The sequence below is a fragment of the Rissa tridactyla genome, chromosome 7, assembly GCF_028500815.1.
Source record: "Rissa tridactyla isolate bRisTri1 chromosome 7, bRisTri1.patW.cur.20221130, whole genome shotgun sequence".
Taxonomy (NCBI): domain Eukaryota; kingdom Metazoa; phylum Chordata; class Aves; order Charadriiformes; family Laridae; genus Rissa; species Rissa tridactyla.
This window is the reverse complement of record NC_071472.1, coordinates 31,283,378-31,290,208: the sequence shown is the minus strand read 5'-3', so window position 1 is coordinate 31,290,208 and position 6,831 is coordinate 31,283,378.

The following is a 6,831-nucleotide window of genomic DNA, read 5'->3' as shown; positions in this document are numbered from 1 at the left end:
CACTTTGAAACGTGTTATCTTAGGCTAAAATAGTTTACCTTTTTGATGGTTTGTAGCAGGCTTGGTGAGTTACTGTGGCTCAGCTGACTCTTCATAACTTGTTGAAACAAAGTAAGCTCAGTTACGTAGCTGAGGTACTGACGTTTCTTTCCCAGAATGGTTCATGTAAAACAGAAGTCTGTAGCAAAGAGAAGGAGCGTCTGTTATAATGCCATACAACTTGTCCTTGGAATGTTCCTGAATAATTTTGCAAGGATAGAATGTAGTAGTCTATCTTTTGGACTGTTATTCAAAGATAGCAGAATGTAGGCCTGTGTTGCCAAGTATTTCTTGGCTTAAAACTCTTTCTGTGTTTGTGAACTTGAGGTTGCACCTTGATTCAAGCTCAGGTAAGGTATCGAGAGATATCTCTTTCCCTCAATCTCCTCTTCCCCCCTCCCCCATCCTCACATACATGGATGAACACTAAAGCAAAGCTAACAAACTTCCTTTCCCCTTTTAAAAATTCCTCTCGCTCCTGGTCTAAGCATCAGACTTTTTTCTCTTTGCTGATATTTATACTCATCTATCAGTTTCCATAAACTGTCCCATACACCTTTCACTGCTTTACTTTCTATTTTTGATTTGATTTGCTATGGTTTTCCACTCCTCTTATCCAGGTTATACCTATGAAAAACATTAATAAAAATTGATAAAGGTGAACAATAGCTATTTTCCTAAAAGAAGTCTCAAATTCCTTCCAACAGTTGGGTTCAGATTGTAAAGAGAAAATGTGACAAAAGAAAATCAAGGTTGGTAAAGCTAGCTGGCAGGAAACTAGATTTTTGGTTTGTTGCATATGTGCTTTGTACGTTCTACTTTTAAAGGCCTTATTTATCCTTAAATTGTTGTTTTGGTAAAGTTCTTCAAAGGATCTGAGCTAAGTGTTGACTGACTGACAGCCGTTGAGGGCTGGGGTTTGAGCCATGCAGAGAGTACTTTTGCCAAACACCCACAAAGATGGATTGCTAGATCTAGCCTGGTTTCTAACAAGCACAACTTTCAAGACAGTCTGAGTACACGTGTAGATTTTAGAGCACTTCAAATTCTGATTGAGCTTGGGAAAAGAGATCTTTTCAACTTTATAGCAGAATAGATGTTCCATAATGCCTAGTATTATGTTAAAACCCTTAATTGCCAAGAAATGTAAAATTCTCTTAAAAGAATTCTGTTGTCTTTCTCAGAACAATCTGATGGTGGCCACTGTCCAATATCAGATACCAGACTAAAAGGAGCAATGATCTGTTCTTCTGTGGTATTTAATTTTTTTTCCCCTTTACTATCAATTCAGTTATATTTAATAATAAGGGTTTTCAAAGTAAAAGAAAATAATTTCTCATCTGTGTACAAGGCATCTTTTCTCAAAATAGAGCTTCTTGTTTTCTTTGTTCTGCTTTACTTGGACTGTTTGCTGGGGTTGACAGATTGCTGTTACACATTTATTTTCTGTATTATAAACATGAAAAATATAAAATTAAAAATATGCTGTTTTTTAAAAAATGATAGTGGTCTTTTACTTATTTCGGTATGGCACTGGAATTACATGCAAGCCAGAAAGAAAAACAATTTTTTATATATTTTCTTTTTTAATTATTATGGGCATTCTGCTCACTTTCTCATTATCTAAATCTGATCTTTCTTTTTTTGTATTGTACTCAAGATTTTGTAAATTTTAAAATAAGAGCTTTACCTGAGTTAACAATAAAAACATCCCCAATATATGGGAGATGAGTTTAACCCCCTAAACTTAAGGGATAGACTAATTTAAAGATTGTTCTATTTTTCATTCTCTTGCCAGAACTACCTTCTTAAGATTAAAAAAATTGCAACTTAAATAGCAACTTAATAATTTCAATTGCCTAATCATTAAAGCAACAGAAAAGCTTAGCAACAGTGTTATAATGGAATCATGATTAGATAGGGACCCAGGAAGAAATTTAAAATACCTTTTAAAACTGAGAGGGTTATAAAAAGCATTTTTAAAATGTATGGGCCAAGAATTTTCTCCAAAAAATATTGCTTCACTTTCATATAATCAGGTCTTTCATATTTAAAAGATTACTTGAAGTGCTTCGCAATTTGAATCTTTTTGCATATCTAATTTGAAGCAAATCCTCCCAAAGTCTTTTTTTGTGACTATTATTTGAAGGCTATGCTGCTGCTTTCATGGGCTTATGTTTTCAGTCGTATGGTTTTTACAATTCTTTTATCTTTTTTTTTTTTACACTAAAATTGCTCTTAATACTATATCTCTGTATATATGTACTTTGGAGAATACAGAGATTTTTATTATAATAGTGCTGAGCAAAATTCTCAGATGTTCACACTGATCCAAGAGCTTGTTATTATTGCTGTTACAGCTGCTGTTATTCATTCGCCAGCAGATCATCCAGAAGGAACAGCTGAGGAGACAACTCTAAATGTGTCACTTTAAACAGTATGGCTACAAAATTTATCCAAATTCAGTGTTTTCATAAAGTTTCTGCATGATGGGCTACTGATGTTCTTAATGACGTTTAAAATCCATACCCTAACACTACTGTAATGAACCTGTCTGTTAGCTTAAATTAACATGTTTTAAAAAAAAATGCAAATAAATTAAATCAGCAGTTGAGAGGTTTGTATGCCATGGCTCTAACACTGCATGAAATTTTTCTTTACCGGACCAAGACTAACCATGCTGTACCTAAGGCAACATGGAGAGAATGTGGTCGTGGTGTCCAGACAGCCCTCTTGCGGAGCACCATAAAATTCGCTTCAGTTAAAGTAGAGAGGAAACTTGTCTCCAGATCCTTCTTTCCGTTTGTAACCTGAAAGAGCATTCTGCTTTCAGAGAACAGTTTTTCATCATAGAATGCTGAATAGTTTACTGTTACATTCACAGACATTTCTGTTAATGATTGTTCAGCCAGTTCATCTCTCTGAAATAACTATGCCTGTTTTTTAAGGGAAGTGACACAAAGAAAAGGACTAGGTCAGGAAGTAGCTTGGGGGTTGTCTGTAGGTGACTGCTCGTGAATTGCAGGATATTCTTTGACCTTCATGTTGTGCATGGAATTTTTTTTAGCTTCAAAAATAACAGTCCCTTAGAATTTCTCAATTCTATTGGCCATTGTTTCATATTTATTTTCAAAAATAACACCGATTTTAAAATTGTCTGCTTGATATAGTCAGATCAGCCCTTGAGAATTGGCAAAGTTTTCAAGTATAATTGTTCATTAACAAATTACTTGGAAACATACAATAATTTCTGACATGTACATGCTGGAAAATGCAGTGGCAAGTGACTCCGTTTCCGCATGCTGAAGGGAGCTCTACAACCCGAGAGCCTTCAGCTATGAAGGGAACAGAAAGACCAATAGGTTCTTGTATTAGCCACAGTCAGGTAACATGACAGAAATACACTTATACTCAGAATTATTCTCATCTGCATGGCAAAATGTTTTGATTAGCATGTTTTAAACCATTCTGCTTTTTATTATTATAGGTAAGGTACAAAATGAATGTGGCTTTTTTTAATCAGATGCTAATGTGAGAGTCTTGAAATATTTTAACTAAGTATAGTAGATGACTATTGCTGCCTTCTAGCCTACCTCACATTTTATCGTAGTAGGAACTCCAAGGCATTTTTGAAAAAGTAAATATTCATTCCCACTACTCAAGCAGGGAATACCGTATTTCTGATACAAAGACATAATTTTATCAAAGCTTCTTGGAGGGATATTAATTCTGTTTTTCAAGAATTTTCAAGCTGCTAGAAGTTGAGAACCTGCCTTGACCCCTCGGAATATTCTGAATTAAATGTTTATATCCATCAATTTCAATGGAACTGTTCTGGTTTTAAATAGGTGCATGCAGATGAATGTAAGATGATCCTGAATGTAAAATATCTCTGCAGCTTCCTTGTCTGTAGTGTAGTTTATAGGAGTCAGGGAGTTCCAAATATATATATACTATTATGTTGAGTCACTGGATGTTCTGCAGTCAATTTAAGGTGGGGTCAAAATGTATTCCCAAGGTAATTAAGTAAGCGTTATTTTCCTCTGTACTGGCTGTTCTAAATCATGTTAAATTTTTTTAATGTTCCCTGTCGTGGGCGGAGTGATTAACTTCACTTGTAAGAGAGAAGTAGTGAAATGTTTATGAACATAAAACAATGATTTAACAAAGTTAGTAGTGAATGCGACAGTGTTTTACGAGATTCGATGCCAGGGTACACTTGATTATCTACTGCATAGAGGCCAGGGTCAGACGAGCTGTAAGCGAGACCCTCCCGTTGAGCCACAACGTTTGGAAAGGACCCTCTTGCTTTCTAAACTTCTCAGAGAGGAGTCTAGGTGCAGCTGGATCCAGTCCTAGTCCTAGACTTGGTCAACGGTTTATGTCTAAAGGATTATATATGCACAATCAATCCTTATATCACTTAGCTAAGATTTCAAAGTTTAGCATGCTATTAGTCACTTACGGAGAATCTGTTGCGGCAAGGAATCTCTCAACCTTGAGGAGTAGAACCTTAAGTGAGCGTCCCCACTCAAGGGGAGATCCTGTCGTGCAGCCCACTGCTGTGCAGGAGAGCTCAAAGGGCTCTTGGGCTGTCCGCTATTTATGGAGTAAGATAATGGACCTATAGGCATATTCGCATGGGAACAAGATGCCTAGGTTCCCACTCCAGACAGTGTTTTGGTTATGTTGCCAGCCATCTCCCACAGTTCAAGTGCAACTCATAACAACTCCCGCTGATGGCCATGGCTTGAGCAGGAGCCGGGGGGGGAAAAGGGGATAGCACACCGCCACACTCCCACAATAAACCACGTAAGATATTTTCTAACATCTGAGAGCAAGCTGACTCTCCACCCTTCTTTACCCTGGGAATAATTTAAAGAAAGATTTCTTTATCCTATTCAGGAAAAAAGTGGAAACTTAAACAAGAGAAGTTTTGGTTTTTTCCACGGACAAAACTTAATTTTAGGCTAGGAATGCTGATAAGCAAAAACATCATTCTTTGAAAGAAACCTCTTTCTCCCATAGTTTGAAAATATAGAGACTTTTTCATGGCAAAAAAAAAAAATCAAACAGAGAGAAAAAGAACTTTTGAACAAACAACCCTTTATTTGATTTGTGTTTCTTCAGCATTTCACATACTGTTCCTGGAACTGCAGTAGTTCTTTGGATCAGAGTTCAGTCTCTCTCTCTTCTGGTCCGTCAGTAAAACCATAAGTCTCTTCTACATTGTTGGATGGTCTATGTTTCTAATACTGAAGTGATCAGAGTTCTTTTTACTGATTTGCACCCAAGCTACATAAAATTAGTGTAATAATTCCCCTTTGCCTAGTTTTTCATCTTGAAATGGAGAAGTGTCTGTTCCCTTCTCTACAAGCTCTCCTCTTGAAGAGAGACTATTCTTAAATAGCCTTTACAGAAAATGCTGCAATTCTAGTCTCTAGATTCATGTAAATTCCATATTCAAGTTCATGCTAAATGCTGAATTTGGGGCACATAGTCTTCCTAAAAAAAACCACAACAATAATTGTGAAGTAAGAAGGATTTAAAATTAACCTTCGTGTGTCTTGATACAGCTTAAGAAGTAGAACTAAAATGGAGAAATAAATATGGGGGAGTTTAACTGCCTCTTTGCTTCGACTGATTTCCTATGCTTCCCTCCCTGAGCCCACTGTTGATTTATTAGAGATAGTGCTAGTTTTGCTTTTACTGAACGCAATGGAAGAGTTAATATTGACTTTATAGACTGAGCCCTTAACTAGCAAAGTGTTTTTCAGAGCTTCTAATAATTTGCTTTGCCTATATCAGAAACAGTAGGTTTATTGAAGTTTATCAGCTCCCATCTCATTAGAGAGGCTGAGGGCTGGGTAGGGTTTAGACGCAAAACTGTGTTCTCTCCCCTGAGAGTGATCAGAGGAGAGGGCAAATGCAGAGCAGTAGGCAGAAACTTGCATTGGTTCTCCCTGTCTCACATTCATTTCTATGGATAAATAACTTAAATCCCCGTGGAGTCAAGGTTGCCTGGCACCTTTCACAAAATGTGTTTACATCCACTAAGCAGACAAACAACCTGACAAATGCAGCTGACTATAAAAAGCAACTTTAAAAATATAAATGAATATGCGTTTGACCACAGCTTCTTAGAATATCCATAGTTGATTGATTGAGTTTGATTTGGATTTGATTTGCACCAGCTTTGCACGGATATTCAGGAACCATTATCCATTGCAAGGAGCTACTGTCCAATTTAAAACCTTTGCATCTCCATAAATCCTAAGGAATGTCAATGGCTGGTCACTATTATAAAGAGTAACCAGCAGACCGCACAATTCTACATGTGCATAGGTATTTCTTTTAGTTAAGATTTTGAGTAGTAATGCTGCAAAACAACAACCTTGCTTGATCACCCACGCATCCTGTAGGCACCCTGCCTATTAGCACATATTTTCAGGGAGCTGTCCCTAATTTTGTATCAACCCTCAGCTTTGCTCTGTGCCTTTTGCAGGGGATTAGAACTCCTTTTCCATTTCCCTGTCTGCAGTTTGTTAGTGTTTAAGACTGGCTCTGTCACACTGAGCACAATAGCTGAGAGCAATGGTCTAGCTGCAGAATAGTGAGGGACTGGAACCTGTAGTTGTCTCCTCCCTGCAGATCTGCTCGTTTTGTGAGTTGTTATTCATCATGACAAGTTTTAACAACTTAGCTGTGAATTGGTAATAGATGAATGCAGAACGGTGAAATTTAAATACCTCTTGGGTCACTGAGTCATGTCCAGTGTATGTAACACCATAA